This window comes from Balaenoptera borealis (assembly GCF_965194805.1).
Source record: "Balaenoptera borealis genome assembly, chromosome: 13".
NCBI classification, from domain to species: Eukaryota; Metazoa; Chordata; class Mammalia; order Artiodactyla; family Balaenopteridae; genus Balaenoptera; species Balaenoptera borealis.
Genome location: NC_138870.1, coordinates 28709976 through 28727218, shown reverse-complemented (window position 1 = coordinate 28727218; position 17243 = coordinate 28709976).

Genomic DNA, 17243 nt, shown 5'->3' with positions numbered 1-17243 from the left:
TCACACCGGTCAGAATGGCCATCATCAAAAAATCTACAAACAATAAATGCTGGAGAGGGTGTGGAGGAAAGGGAACTCTCTTGCACTGTTGGTGGGAATGTAAATTGATACAGCCACTATGGAGAACAGTATGGAGGTTCCTTAAGAAACTAAAAATAGAACTACCATACGACCCAGCAATCCCACTACTGGGCATATACCCTGAGAAAACCATAGGTCAAAAAGAGTCATGTACCAAAATGTTCATTGCAGCTCTATTTACAATAGCCAGGACATGGAAGCAACCTAAATGTCCATCGACAGATGAATGGATAAAGAAGATGTGGCACATATATACAATGGAATATTACTCAGCCATAAAAAGAAATGAAATGGAGGTATTTGTAATGAGGTGGATGGAGTTAGAGTCTGTCATACAGAGTGAAGTAAGTCAGAAAGAGAAAAACAAATACAGTATGCTAACACATATATACGGAATCTAAGGGAAAAAAAAGCCATGAAGAACCTAGTGGCAAGACGGGAATAAAGACACAGACCTACTAGAGAATGGACTTGAGGATATGGGGAGGGGGTGGGGTGAGATGTGACAGCGTGAGAGAGTGTCATGGACATATATACACTACCAAATGTAAAATAGCTAGCTAGTGGGAAGCAGCCGCATAGCACAGGGAGATCAGCTCGGTGCTTTGTGACCACCTAGAGGGGTGGGATGGGGAGGGTGGGAGGGAGGGAGATGCAAGAGGGAAGAGATATGGGATCATATTGTATATGTATAACTGATTAACTTTGTTATAAGGCAGAAGCTAACACACCATTGTAAGGCAATTATACTTCAATAAAGATGTTTAAAAAAAAAAAAAAAAAGAAGCACAGAACATAGGAGAGCATTTGAGAAACCTACATTTCCCGTGACCACCAAAAGTCAGAGGGTTGCATGTGAGATATGGTGAAAATACCAGCCTACAGATTCACATAAAACTAACCTGCCCAGTCCATATGATAATGTTCATGTAGTGTTTAAGAATCTAGCAAGATAATTTTGTTACTCTTTGTCCTATGAAGCTGTTAAAATGAAAAAATAATCATTGAAATTTTAATATATAGTAAGAATAATAACATATATTTCCCAGTAATGGATAAAAGAGAACTAGAACTTGGAGCTCACCTCTCCTTTGATTTTGAGAAAGAATCGACAGTCGAATATGGGGTAAATTTGTTCATGTAGAGAGTGTCCAATATTATGTATTGATCAGACATTTATGCTGTGATGCAACCCCATTTAAGGGTACAAACTAGAACAAGAAAATGTAGAGGCAACTTTCTCAAAGGGAGTTTGGGGATCTTTGAGAGAATACAGTGAATGATACCTCCTTTTCCACCCAAGTGCTAAATGAATGAAGACATAAGTAAAAGAATTATCAGTTAGAGAGCCCAACACATCACCTTTATTATTAATAAAACTGATGTTGGAGAATGTGACATATCTGTTGGCAAATGGCCTCACTACTACCAAATTTCCAAATTAGATGGACTTTATTTCACAAGCATAGGAACAGCCTCTCCACTGAGGAACATGGAAAACTTTGGGCATGAAGGTATAAAGGCTAACATGTGAAGTCAGAAGGCAACCTCACTCCCCAAGAAGGGATGAGGAGGAGTGTGGGGTACACATGCCCTACTTGCCTCCTCAAATCCGTCAGTCAAATTTGTTATGTCAAGCTTCTAAATGAAATATGTAAGGAGATGAACAGCTTCCATAAGCTAATAGGGTTGACCTTCCTTGGAAGGGGGTTGGAAAGAAGCATTTCCCCCACTCATATCTCAGGTCTTTATTCTCTTTCTTCATTGGGTTCAACCCAATGAAGTGTACAAAACTTATGACTTTCCCCTTAGGAATGAGATCAGCAATGAAACAGGCATGCTGTACATAATACCAACCAACATTTGGATACTTTCCTAGGGCCATGAGTGTGACACACAGTTTTTTCTCAGAAGCCTCTGAAATGGATATGAACAGAAAAATAATTTAATTAACTTCTAAGTCACTCTGTGCCCAAGGCCAAAAGCTTACTCTGTAGTCTAGTCCCCATCTCACCTTAAATTATGCATAGCCACATTATCCAATAGAATCTATTCAGGATTCTGCAATGAAATCAAATGACATCATTAAATCACTCTAAAAATGAATTCCAATATTACAGTTGCCTCAAATTTGCAAACAAACTACTCCTACTATGAAATTCTCAGGAAGAATTTAAAGTTCAAAAATGAAGTCTATTTGCAATTTAAAGTCCACAGATAGTAAAATCCAAATAAATTAAAGTCTTAAGCTGTGAGATAAAGTTCAAATGAATTATACACAGATTTCTCCCTTTGCAGATGTTAATTCTGATCAGTCTCACCCAGATGTTTTCAATGTCTTAGAGGAGTTGAATTGGAGCTCTTTTGAGGACCTGCAACCTAGACCATCTTTGACTGCAATAGACCTCTGAAGTTGCATCAATTCAATGTCACATCTCTCATGAAATTCCCTTTTACAGGAGAGGTTAATAGGAAAAAAGAGATTACCACAGCAGTGACCCATGTGCATGAAATTTAGGAAACAAAACATCCTTCAGAACCTTAAACCATTATTTCAGACTAGATCATTCTCCCAAAACCTAACACCTGAAATAACCATAGCCTGAGGCAGAAATTCAGTGGTTTCAACCTCAGGAAGTCAGGGAAAACAGTCTAGACCAGTTGTCGAGACCCATGACCCGCAAACCTAAAGTGATTTTGGAAAAATCTTTCAGAAAGAGGTTATGTTTCACAGATAAATTTATCATATCTGGAGAAAAACTAGCAGTTCTTTTGCTTTTTCAGAGAATGGCATTGGAGAAATTTCTTCCTTCTTACAAAGTTTAGCAATTTGTAATAGTAGCAGCTGTGGGAACTAGTTTTTATTTGAGATACCCTTCTCAAAGAGTATCTCATCCAAAATTCTTAATTTTCCAAAATTCTTAATTTTCATTCCTTTTGATACCCCAGTACTGAATTAAGTGAAGCATGTGAGAAGGAAGTTTCAGCCCAGTGTCATATTGACTATTTCTGCATTGTTAAAGAATTATATCCTGCTGAAGAACTGCTTACATTTTTAACTGGATTTGTTTGGTTTCTTGTTGTTAAGTTGACTGAGTTCTTTATATATTTTGGATATTAACCTCTTATCCAATATATGGTTTACAAAATTTTTCTCCCATTCGGTGAATGGCTGTTTTTTCATTTTGTTGGTTGTTTCTTTAGCTATGTAGAAGCTTTCAAGTTTGATGTAGTCCCATTTGTTGATTTTTGCCTTTGTTGTTTGTGCTTTTTGTGTCATGTCAAAAAAAATCATTGCCAAGACCAATATTAATGAGCTATTCCTTATGTTTTCTTCTAGGAGTTTTATGGTATCAGGTTTTATGCTTAAGTCTTTGATCCATTTCAAGTTAATTTTTGTGAGAGGTGTGAGATAGGGGTCCAAATTCATTGTTCTGTAAGTGTTTCTCTAGTTTTCCCAGCACCAGTTTTTGCCCTGGCCACAACAGTTGAAAGTCAAATGTAGGCTCTGCATGGCTCACTATAAGCCTCTAACAGATAATAAAAAGATTATAACATTCCATATACTATAAGGCAAGGTTCTAAACATACTCCCCTGAACAAATTTTCCCCTCATCATTTCATTCCCCCAATGCTAACTGTTTTGCTTATTTCTCAAAATTCTAGCCCTTGAATCTATTCCCTAAACTGAGGTCAGCACACTTATTTGTGTAAAGGGCCAGATAGTAAATATTTTAGAGAAGTAGCAAGATCAAGGATATTGTATAGATACGTATATAACATTTAAAGTATAATCATTTTATTTATTTATTTATGGCTGCGCTGGGTCAATATTTTAGAGAACTAGCAAGATCAAGGATATTGTATAGATATGTATATAACATTTAAAATATAATCATTTTATTTATTTATTTAGGGCTGTGCTGGGTCTTCGTTGCTGCATGCAGGCTTTCTCTAGTTGCAATGAGTGGGGGCTACTCTTTGCTGCAGTGCATGGGGTTCTCATTGCAGTGGCTTGTCTTCTTGCAGAGTATGGGCTCTAGGCATGCGGGCTTCAGTAGTTGTGGCACACATGCTCAGTAGTTATGGTGCATGGGCCCAGTTGCTCCACGGCATGCGGGATCTTCCTGGACCAGGACTCGAACCCGTGTCCCCTGCACTGGCAGGCAGATTCTTAACCACTGCACCACCAGGGAAGTCCCCAAAATATAATCATTTTAAAATGTAAAAGCCATTCTTTGCTGATGAGCTGTACACAAACAGGCAGTATATTGGATTTGGGTTGCAGGATATAGTTTTCTGTTCCCTGCCCTAAAACACACCATCCTCATTATCTAAAATTCTATTAGCATACATTTTTAAACCCAATCAGAAAGTATATTAAATATTTCTTTAAAATGTTTCTGTTTATCATTTGTTTTTCCAGTTTCTCATCATCTATTCTAATCACATTATTTCTTCTACATTAATTTAGTCACAGATTTAAATTACAAATGAGACCTTTCAGTTTTAAGTTCCAGCTTCTTTTCTCTGATATGCTTTTAACAAAAAGCACTTTTTGTAAGCGTTCTGACAATGTAGGTACTAAACACTCTATTAGAAAACTTGCAGAAGTAATTAGTAAGTGCTCTGGTCCTAAGTCATAGGAAATTTATAATATATGGAAAATACCTTAATTTAAATAACAGGACTTTTTTTAATAGTGAAGTAACAAAATTAAGAGATAAGTGTATAATAATATAAATTTTTTTAATGTAAGAAAAGACTTCGATATTCAAATTTTGTCTCCTCAGTCTGAAACACCAAGCCCTCTGCCATAATTACTACCATCCAAGAGCTCCAAGTTCTTTCTAAAGACTACAGTTTTACATTATGACCTTTCTTTTCTTCATAGTGAACTCTCAGATATATTATCTTGAATGCAATTTTTTTAAACATTTAGTGTATAAAATTTAAGACAGACTTTTTTTTACTGTGTTAAAGAGCCTGACTCTATATTTGATGTTTGATTGCTTATAGTTTTCAAGCCTCAGTCTTCTCTACTCCCCTCTTGTGACACATTTGGACATGCTGATTAAAAAAAACCAAAAAAACAAAAAAAAAAAACCTGGAGGTCCCTGGTTGGGCACAGATAGGGAAGTTCAAACCATGCAAACTTGCTCCCCTTCCAGTCCCCCCACAGACCACAATAAAATCCCAACCAAAGACTTCAGTTCGCCCTTCACTTAAGCTATTTGGGACCAAGTTGGGTGCCTGCTCTGCTCTCCCCTGAAAGCCTCATGTGCAAATAATAAATCTTTTAATATTCATGATACATGTATTATATCATCAATCACAATGTCTGAACCACCTTTGGGTGTGTATATGAGGGGTGAGGGTGGCTGAACCTGCCATCCATGTGCCAACAGCAGTTATGCATCTGTCTATGATAATTCTGTCAGCCCACTCAGGGCCACCTTGTTAACAGATGTGTTCATTCATTCTCTTTCTAAGTTAGAATTTGGCATTTTCTTCTGTATTCAAACCTACATATATATCTGGTTCAAACTGAAATCTCAACTTTCTTTGGCCAATGAAAAGTGATCTTTTTCATTCGAAATGAGGTTATATGTTCTCCAGAGGCGTATACTGTTCCACTGCTCCCAAAATTCCCAAAAGAATCCCTGTACCCACTAATTTGCACCATTATCTCTGTGCCTTTGTTTAGACACATGGTTCTTAATTTCTATCCAGAGTCTAAATTCCACATAAGTTACCTATTTTTATAATTATCATATATATATAAATAGAGTCATTCTGACATAGGATTGCTCCATGATCCCATCACATATATAGACCCATTGCAATAGGGAGTTTTTCATCACATATTTACAATCTCATTTAACTCCATACATAGTGTTGGAACATTGATCTCTAATACTCTTGTAATTGGTAACTAGAGGGGTCATTATTTACAATTAATGTGCCGGCAGTCCTAATCATTCCATAGTCCCTGTCTCCATTATTTCCCCTTCACAAATGGGTTTAATTGTTAGGAAGCATGCAGAGAGCAACTTAATTTTCTCTCATTCTCTATTAAACTCATTCCATTAAAGAGTCCTTTCCATTCCTCTGAATGAAATTGCAGTGAATCTCCTAGCTTTTCTGTCACTCTTGATCTTGGAGAGACAACAGTGAGCAGTGGCTTGAATCGAGATCTTAGTTCTCTGCCCAGGAATTGAACCTGGGTAGCCTGGATGAAAACCTGGAATTCTAGCAACTAGACCAGCAAGGGCTAGAGGCTAGAAGCAAATTTTTCCCTGGCTCTTGCCTCTGTTTGAAAGCAAGAATGTTTCAAGGAGACATAAACTGTAAAAACAGGTGCAAAATTTATTATTAGAGACACAGCACAACAAATGGGAGAGCACACAGAGAAACAGTTTGTTTTTTTAAGACAGAAGCAAGGCAGAGATACACACCCAGAGAGAAAGTATGTGGGCATTCTTCCTAATGAGGAGGAGCACAGTAAAGAGGTGGTTAAATCATTTATATAGGACAGTTCTTCCAGGTCTTTTTTACCTTTGGCCTATTATCTTGTTTCTCTTTCCACACCTGACCTGCTATAGGACCCTCCGCAACATGTGTGCACAACTTTTTCCAAGATGGATTCCAGCCCAGATGCCTGGGGCAGGGCGGGGGCTTGGCATCTCCAATTATGATCTGGCACCCCCTCCTTTTTGACCCCCAAGGAGCCTTTCTGCACATGTGTAGTGTCTCCCTTGTCCCAAGGATGGGAAATATGTGACTTCTTAATCTTTTAAACACGGTTTAGCCCCTCTCTGTTCCTGCCATAAGTGTTATCTTAAAGTGCCCAAAGTCCGGCTATTTACTCTCTTCTTGTTTTTTTCTATTTCAAAGTGCAAACAGGAGGCTGGTCATAAATATCTAGCCTGGAGTTCACTTGACTCCTACCTCAGGAAATGTAAACAGGAGGCTAGTTGTAAATGTCCGGCCTGGAGCCCATCTTTCTCCTGCTTCACTCTTACATAATAAGTAATACAGTTCTTGCCAATTATTATATTACTCCAAACTCAATCACCTGCTCCAGCCTACTTCAGTCTCAGAAGCCTGAAGTGAGGAACCCTGCTCTTGAGGTTTCCTCAGACCCATTAAGTTCCCAAAATATTAGTAGTCTTTTCCATTATTCACTTAAGACTCTCTTTGCTTCCTCTCTTTCAATGGCTTCTCTCTCTGCTGGAGTCATTTCACTATCCAGATGGCTCTCTTACATGAAGCCCCTTTAAATAGGATCCCACACTTCTGATGGGTCCACATTTCATACCCAGGAGATAGGTCTCTTTCCCTCACTATGAATTTCAGCTCATATCCAATGCAGCCCTTTTTCTCTGCCACCCGGTGAACATTTCTATGGATATCTCCTGGCAAAAGTCTGTATTCCACATCAAACTCTCTTTCTGCTTCACTAGGAGAAGACAATATCCTCTTCAACCTCTCTTAAGTAACGTAGATGTGGCTGATGGATGAAGTTTGGCGTCACGGTCACTCAGAAAGTATTATATATGTGATCTAGATTCTTTCTTCCCTTCATCACTTATAGTTATGTCTCTTCGGCTTTGGAGGTTTATAAGTAATCTCCGAGACAGCAGGAAAATTTGCATTTTCATGTAACATTGTGTTACTTTTGATAAAACAGAGTTAGAACAACTATTTAGAGGGCAGGATATTATGGAGGGAACTCATGAATAAAATAAATTTTTAAAAAACTCTGTGCTAGAAAAGAATCAAGGATGACAAGGTCTGCCTTCCTAACCCCAAATGAAAATGGGCCTATGGGAAAATCTTCCCTGGAGTGGTTTAGGATTCAAATCACAGGCTTTCTATAAAGCATAGTGGTTAAGATCTTGGTTCTGGAGTAAAATGAACTGGATCTGAATCCCCATTCTGTCATTTATTTCATGTGTGATTTTGGAAATTGTTTTATCTTTTAATATGCATTTTAATTAACTGAAAACTCACAAGATGCCTGGAAATAATTTTTCTAGTTATTCATAAAGTTTAATGGTTATGGGTTAAAATAATGTATTTCAATAGATGGATATTTTATATCTTATATTTTAGCTTCAGATTCCTTAAGATCAAATCTTCTTGTAATTTAAAATGAACTAGTTCTCTACTTAATGTGAAAATTTAAAGTTAGAGAACTTATAAGTTTTTATTTATAATGAGAGATTGATAAACTAATTTTTCATCTCATCTATATTGTCTTTGGTTCTCCCATTTATTAGTCTAAGAACAAAGAAAAGAAAATTTTATTCTAAAAACAATAGAGACTCTTGTAAATAATGCTTCTATAAACACGGGTGTACAGATGTCTCTTCAACATAGTGTTTTCATTTTCTTTGGCTATTTCCCAGAAGCGGAACTGCTGGATGATATGGTACCTCTATTTTCCATTTTTTTGAGGAACCTCAATACTATTTTCCATAGTAACTATACCAGTTTACAACCCCACCAACAGTGCTCAAGGGTTCCCTTTTCTCCACATCCTCACCAACATTTGTTAGTTCTTGTCTTTTTGATGATAGCCATTCTAACAGATGTGTTCATTGTGGTTTTGATTTGCATTTCCCTGATGATTAGTGATGAATAACACATTTTCATGTACCTATTGACCATCTGTATGCCTTCTTTAGAAAAATGTCTATTAAGATTTTCTGCCCATTTTTTAATTGGATTGTTTAAGTTTTTTCATTGAGTTGTATGAGTTCTTTATAAATTTTGGATACTAACTCCTTATCAGATATATGGTTTGTAAATATTTTCTCCATTCTGTAGGTAGTCTTTTTATTTTGTTGATCATTTCATTCATGGTGCAGAAGATTTTTAGTTTGATGCAGTCCCATTTGTTCATTTTTTATTTTGTTGCTTGTGCTTTAGGTGTCATATCCAAAAAAATCATTGCCAAGACCCATGTCAAGGAGCTGTTATCCTATGTTTTCTTCTAAGAGTTTTATGATAGCCTGTCTTACATTTAAGTCTTTAATCCATTTCAAGTTAATTTTTGTGAGTAATGTAAGAGAGGGGTCTAGTTTTATTCTTTTACTTGTGAATATCCAATTTTCCCAGCACCATTTATTGAAGAGACTATTTTTTTCTCCATTGATTGCTCTTGGTTCCTTTGTTGTGAATTAATTGTCCATATATGAAATTTATCCTTGACTTTACCTGAAATAATCACTTTAGGTAAGACATTCAGGTCAGTCTCATTGGTCCATATTGTTATGGATGATAGAATTGTCCTAGACTTCTTCCTTGCAGATCAAAGTAGAGTCTGTATAATTACAAACATGTCCTACTGCACTTGGATTAATACCTTGTACCAGTAGGAAAAGTTAATACATAAACTTCAAGTAAAAGCCACATGATTTTCTAAGGTCAGCTCTCTGGTTTATGCAATTTGTTCAGTAGATTATGTCTAGGACACTGAAAATATAGATGAGGTAAGTATGGCAGGATTCGGGGTCTGCCTGATCTTACTGACTGCAGTGTTGTTGATAGTAACATTAATTAAATGTCTTATGAGGAATATTGTATGTATTTGGTCAGATTAATCAAAGAAGCCAACATAGTGGCATATTCATAGGAAAATTCTTCACAAGTGAAAATGATATAGAAAAGAGGAGTAGATGTTTTAAGGAACTATTCTCCATGGATCTTCCACATCTGTGTACACTTTGCAAGAGAGACTGTCATTTTTTCTAGGCTACCTTTTCACAGCCTTGGAAGGTAAAGATAACATTTCCATGAAGAGCAAAGTGCAGGTTCCTAACAACCTTGGAAGATGGACACAATGTCTCCTTCCAGAGCAAAGCGCAAGCATGTTTACTGTCCAGTACAGTACAAATAAAGTCCCTTTCAGAAGCAAAAGTCAGATAGGCCAGCTACCAATGATAAACGGTTTGGGTTTCCTAAACTCTCCTATAATGCAACCATGTATGCAGGCATCCATCTAGGTTTATTCAAATTGTGAGTCTTAGGGGCAAGTAGAATTGACACAGATATGCTGATGCTAATGCTAATTGCTCTTCCATAAGTAATAAAGTCATTTATTTCTGACCCATGAGTCTCACATCTTCTGCCTGCAGCCTTGAAACTGTAGGCTGTTACCAAGTAGAATAGTCTTAGGCCCTTCATGGTTGACAATGACATCTCCAGCTTAAAACATTTCAATGATTTCCTATGGCTCTTAAAATTTAACTTAAATGGTTTACCATGTCCTGTCAGGCCCATATCATCTGGCTCCTCTCTACCTCACAAAATGTCATTTATATTGTGCTACACAACTTTCCCTACCCCTTTCCCTTTTCCTTTTACTGACTCAATAGATTTTCCAAAATGTCACCATTTAATATTATATATATATATATACACACACATATTAAGTTTCTGCCTTTATTATCACCTATCTATACTTTTTCAATACTTTCTTCTATGTCTCCCTGCCTCTCATATTGCTTCCTTTAAATCCATCCTCCACATAACTACTTGTTTGAGCTCCCTGTGACTCATATAACCACCACCACCACCCACCATTTCCATTACAACCCTTCAATGGCTCACCACAAGCCTGGATAAATCCAATTTTCTTAGCATGACCAAAAAATGCTCTCTAACCTGACCATGCATTCCAATACAGTCACAACTCTGGGTTTCCTTGTCCCAAACATTATGAATCACTAATACTCCACTTCCTATGAAAGGTGACATCTCCATACATTGGCTCATACACTCAGTTCCCTTCTTTCTCTCCCTGTGTACTCTGGCCCTCATCGGCCTCGCCAGCCTCATCTCATACTCCTCTTTATCCTCCATCAACACGTTTCCGCCACAGTGATTTTTGTGGAGTCTCTAGACCACAGAACCTTTAGCCACACTACTATCTCTGTTCTAAGACTCTCCTCACCTACCCCATCTTTTATTCTAAGGACCCGACTTCTATATTAATCTCACTTTTTCCAAGTCATCTGACCTACTAATTTAAATTTGGTAGGTCTGTTGCCTTCTAATAATAACCATTTTTCTTCTATCAGATTATATATCTTAAGCTCCCCCCCCTTTTTTTTTATACACATCACTTTATACATGTCAATCCCAATCGCCCAATTCAGCACACCACCAACCATCCCCACCCCACTGCAGTTTTCCCCCCTTGGTGTCCATATGTCCGTTCTCTACATCTGTGTCTCAACTTCTGCCCTGCAACCTGGTTCATCTGTACCATTTTTCTAGGTTCTACATACATGCATTAATATACGATATTTGTTTTTCTCTTTCTGACTTACTTCACTCTGTATGACAGTCTCTAGATCCATCCACGTCTCAACAAATGACTCAATTTCATTCCTTTTTATGGCTGAGTAATGTTCTATTGTATATATGTACCACAACTTCTTTATCCATTCGTCTGTTGATGGGCATCTAGGTTGCTTCCATGACCTGGCTATTGTAAATAGTGCTGCAATGAACATTCGGGTGCATGTGTCTTTTTGAATTATGGTTTTCTCTCTGGGTATATGCCCAGTGGTGGGATTGCTGGGTCATATGGTAATTCTATTTTTAGTTTTTTAAGGAACCTCCATATTGTTCTCCATAGTGGCTGTATCAATTTACATTCCCACCAACACTGCAAGAGGGTTCCCTTTTCTCCACACCCTCTCCAGCATTTGTTGTTTCTAGATTTTCTGATGATGCCCATTCTAACTGGTGTGAGGTGATACCTCATTGTAGTTTTGATTTGCATTCTCTAATAATTAGTGATGTTGAGCATCTTTTCATGTGCTTCGTGACCGTCTGTATGTCTTCTTTGGAGAAATATCTATATAGGTCTTCTGCCCATTTTTGGATTGGGGTGTTTGTTTCTTTAATATTGAGCTGAATGAGCTGTTTATATATATTGGAGATTAATCCTTTGTCCGTTGATTCGTTTGCAAATATTTTCTCCCATTCTGAGGGTTGTCTTTTCGTCTTGTTTATGGTTTCCTTTGCTGTGAAAAAGCTTTGAAGTTTCATTAGGTCCCATTTGTTTATTTTTGTTTTTATTTCCATTACTCTAGGAGGTGGATCAAAAAAGATCTTGCTGTGATTTATGTCAAAGAGTGTTCTTCCTGAGGGAGGAGAGAAGATGGCGGAAGAGTAAGACGTGGAGATCACCTTCCTTCCCACAGATACAGTAGAAATACATCTACACGTGGAACTGCTCCTACAGAACACTCACTGAACGCTGGCAGAAAACGTCCGACCTCCAAAAAGGCAATAAACTCCCCCCGTACTTGGGTAGGGCAAAAGAAAAAAGAAATAACAGAGACAAAAGAATAGGGAAGGCACCTGTACCAGTGGGAGGGAGCTGTGAAGGAGGAAAGGTTTCCACGCACTAGGAAGCCCCTTCACGGGCAGAGACTGCGGGTGGCAGAGGGGGGAAGCTTAGGAGCCACGGAGGAGAGCGCAGCCACAGGGGTGCGGAGGGCAAAGCGGAGAGGTTCCCGCACGGAGAAGCGGTGCCAACCAGCACTCACCAGCCCGAGAGGCTTGTCTGCTCCCCCGCTGGGGTGGGCGGGGCTGGGAGCTGAGGCTCGGGCTTCGGTCGGATCGCAGGGAGAGGACTGGGGCTGGCGGCGTGAACACAGCCTGAAGGGGTTAGCGCACCAATGCTGGCTGGGAGGGAGACCGGGAAAAAGTCTGCAGCTGCCGAAGAGGCAAGAGACTTTTTCTTGCCTCTTTGTTTCGTGGTGTGCAAGGAGAGGGGATTCAGAGCGCCACCTAAACAAACTCCAGAGAAGGGCGCGAGCCGCGGCGATCAGCGCGGACCCCAGAGACAGGCGTGAGACGCTGGGGCTGCTGCTGCCGCCTCCAAAAACCCTGTGTGTGAGCACAGGTCACTCTCCACACCGCCCCTCCCGGTAGCCTGTGCAGCCCGCCACTGCCAGGGTACCGTGATCCGGGGACAACTTCCCCGGGAGAACGCACTGCGCACCTCAGGCTGGTGCAACGTCACGCTGACATCGGCGGCCGCAGGCTCGCCCCGCCTCCTCTGTACCCATCCCTCCCCCCGGCCTGGGTGAGCCACAGCCCCCAAAGCAGCTGCTCATTTAACCCCGTCCTGTCTGGGTGGGGAATAGACGCCCTCAGGCGACCTACACGCAGAGGCGGGTCCAAATCCAAAGCTGAACCCCAGGAGCTGTGAGAACAGGGAAGAGAAGGGGAAATCTCTCCCAGCAGCCTCAGAAGCAGCAGATTAAAACTCCACAAACAACTTGATGTGCCTGCATCTGTTGAATACCTGAATAGACAACGAATCATCCCAAATTCAGGAGGTGGACTTTGGGAGCAGGATATATTAATTTTTCCCTTTTCCTTTTTTTTGTGAGTGTATATGTATATGCTTCTGGGTGAGATTTTGTCTGTATAGCTTTGCTTTACAATAGCTTTATTTTACTTCACTATATTATAGCCTCTTTCTTTCTTTCTTTCTATTTTTTCTCCCTTTTACTCTGAGCCATGTGGACGAAAGTCTCTTGGTGCTCCAGCCAGGCATTAGGGCCGTGCCTCTGAGGTGGGAGAGCCAACTTCAGGACACTGGTCCACAAGAGACCTGCCAGCTCCACGTAATACCAAATGGCAAAAATCTCTCAGAGATCTCCATCTCAACATCAAGACCCAGCTTCACTCAACGACCAGCAAGCTACAGTGCTGGACACCCTATGCCAAACAACTAGCAAGACAGGAACACAGCCCCATCCATTAGCAGAGAGGCTGCCTAAAATCATAATAAGACCACAGACACCCCAAAATACACCATCAGACGTGGACGTGCCCACCAGAAAGACAAGATCCAGCCTCATCCACCAGAGCTCAGGCACTAGTTCTCTCCACCAGGAAGCCTACACAAACCACTGAACCAACCTTAGCCACTGGGGACAAATACCAAAAACAACGGGAACTACAAACCTGTGGCCTGTGAAAAGGAGACCCCAAACACAGTAAGATAAGCAAAATGAGACGACAGAAAAACACACAGCAGATGAAGGAGCAGGGTCAAAACACACCAGACTTAACAAATGAAGAGGAAATAGGTAGTCTACCTGAAAAATAATTCAGAATAATGATAGTAAGGATGATCCAAACTATTGGAAATAGAATAGACAAAATGCAAGAAACATTTAACAAGGACGTAGAAGAACTAAAGAGGAACCAAGCAATGATGAAAAACACAATAAATGAAATTAAAAATACTCTAGATGGGATCAATAGCAGAATAACTGAGGCAGAAGAAAGGATAAGTGACCTGGAAGATAAAATGGTGGAAATAACTACTGCAGAGCAGGATAAAGAAAAAAGAATGAAAAGAACTGAGGACAGTCTCAGAGACCTCTGGGACAACATTAAACGCACCAACATTCGAATTATAGGGGTCCCAGAAGAAGAAGAGAAAAAGAAAGGGACTGAGAAAATATTTGAAGAGATTATAGTTGAAAACATCCCTAATATGGGAAAGGAAATAGTTAATCAAGTCCTGGAAGCACAGAGAGTCCCATACAGGATAAACCCAAGGAGAAACACGCCAAGACACATATTAATCAAACTGTCAAAAATTAAATATAAGGAAAACATATTAAAGGCAGCAAGGGAAAAACAACAAATAACACACAAGGGAATCCCCATAAGGTTAACATCTGATCTTTCAGCAGAAACTCTGCAAGCCAGAAAGGAGTGGCAGGATATACTTAAAGTGATGAAGGAGAAAAACCTACAACCAAGATAACTCTACCCAGCAAGGATCTCATTCAGATTCGATGGAGAAATTAAAACCTTTACAGACAAGCAAAAGCTGAGAGAGTTCAGCACCACCAAACCAGCTTTACAACAAATGCTAAAGGAACTTCTCTAGGCAAGAAACACAAGAGAAGGAAAACACCTACAATGACAAACCCAAAACATTTAAGAAAATGGGAATAGGAACATACATATCGATAATTACCTTGAAGGTAAATGGATTAAATGCTCCCACCAAAAGACACAGGCTGGCTGAATGGATACAAAAACAAGATCCATATATATGCTGTCTACAAGAGACCCACTTCAGACCTAGAGACACATACAGACTGAAAGTGAGGGGATGGAAAAAGATATTCCATGCAAATGGAAATCAAAAGAAAGCTGGAGTAGCAATTCTAATATCAGACAAAATAGACTTTAAAATAAAGACTATTACAAGAGACAAAGAAGGACACTATATAATGATCAAGGGATCAATCCAAGAGGAAGGTAAAACAATTGTAAATATTTATGCACCCAACATAGGAGCACCTCAATACATAAGGCAAATGCTAACAGCCATAAAAGGGGAAATCGACAGCAACACAATCATAGTAGGGGACTTTAACACCCCACTTTCACCAATGGACAGATCCTCCAAAATGAAAATAAATAAGGAAACACAAGCTTTAAATGATACATTAAACAATATGGACTTAATTGATATTTATAGGACATTCCACCCAAAAACAACAGAATACACATTTTTCTCAAGTGCTCATGGAACACTCTCCAGGATAGATCATATCTTGGGTCACAAATCAAGCCTTGGTAAATTGAAGAAAATTGAAATCGTATCAAGTATCTTTTCCGACCACAAAGCTATGAGACTAGATATCAATTACAGGAAAAGATCTGTAAAAAATACAAACACATGGAGGCTAAACAATACACTACTTAATAACGAAGTGATCACTGAAGAAATCAAAGGCGAAATCAAAAAACACCTAGAAACAAATGACAATGGAGATACGATGACCCAAAACCTATGGGACGCAGCAAAAGCAGTGCTAAGAGGGAAGTTTATAGCAATACAAGCCTACCTCAAGAAACAGGAAACATATCGAATAAACAACCTAACCTTGCACATAAAGCAATTAGAGAAATAAGAACAAAAAAACCCCAAAGCCAGCAGAAGGAAAGAAATTATAAAGATCAGGTCAGAAATAAATGAAAAAGAAATGAAGGAAACAATAGCAAAAATCAATGAAACTAAAAGCTGGTTCTTTGAGAAGATAAACAAAATTGATAAACCATTAGCCAGACTCATCAAGAGAAAAAGGGAGAAGACTCAGATCATTAGAATTAGAAATGAAAAAGGAGAAGTAACCACTGACACTGCAGAAATACAAAAGATCATGAGAGATTACTACAAGCAACTCTATGCCAATAAAATGGACAACCTGGAAGAAATGGACAAATTCTTAGAAATGCACAAACTGCCGAGAATGAACCAGGAAGAAATAGAAAATATGAACAGACCAATCACAAGCACTGAAATTGAAACTGTGATTAAAAACCTTCCAACAAACAAAAGTCCAGGACCAGATGGCTTCACAGGTGAATTCTATCAAACATTTAGAGAAGAGCTAACACCTATCCTCAAACTCTTCCAAAATATTGCAGAGGGAGGAACACTCCCAAACTCATTCTACGAGGCCACCATCACCCTGATACCAAAACCAGACAAAGATGTCACAAAGAAAGAAAACTACAGGCCAATATCACTGATGAACATAGATGCAAAAATCCTCAACAAAATACTAGCAAACAGAATCCAACAGCACATTAAAAGGATCATACACCATGATCAAGTGGGGTTTATCCCAGGAATGCAAAGATTCTTCAATATACGCAAATCAATCAATGTGATACACCATATTAACAAATTGAAGGAGAAAAACCATATGATCATCTCAATAGGTGCAGAGAAAGCTTTCGACAAAATTCAACACCCATTTATGATAAAAGCCCTGCAGAAAGTAGGCATAGAGGGAACTTTCCTCAACATAATAAAGGCCATATATGACAAACCCACAGCCAACATTGTCCTCAATGGTGAAAAACTGAAACCATCTCCACTAAGATCAGAAACAAGACAAGGTTGCCCACTCTCACCACAGTTATTCAACATATTTTTGGAAGTGTTAGCCACAGCAATCAGAGAAGACAAAGAAATAAAAGGAATCCAAATCGGAAAAGAAGAAATAAAGCTGTCACTATTTGCAGATGACATGATACTATACATAGAGAATCCTAAAGATGCTACCAGAAAACTCCTAGAGCTAATC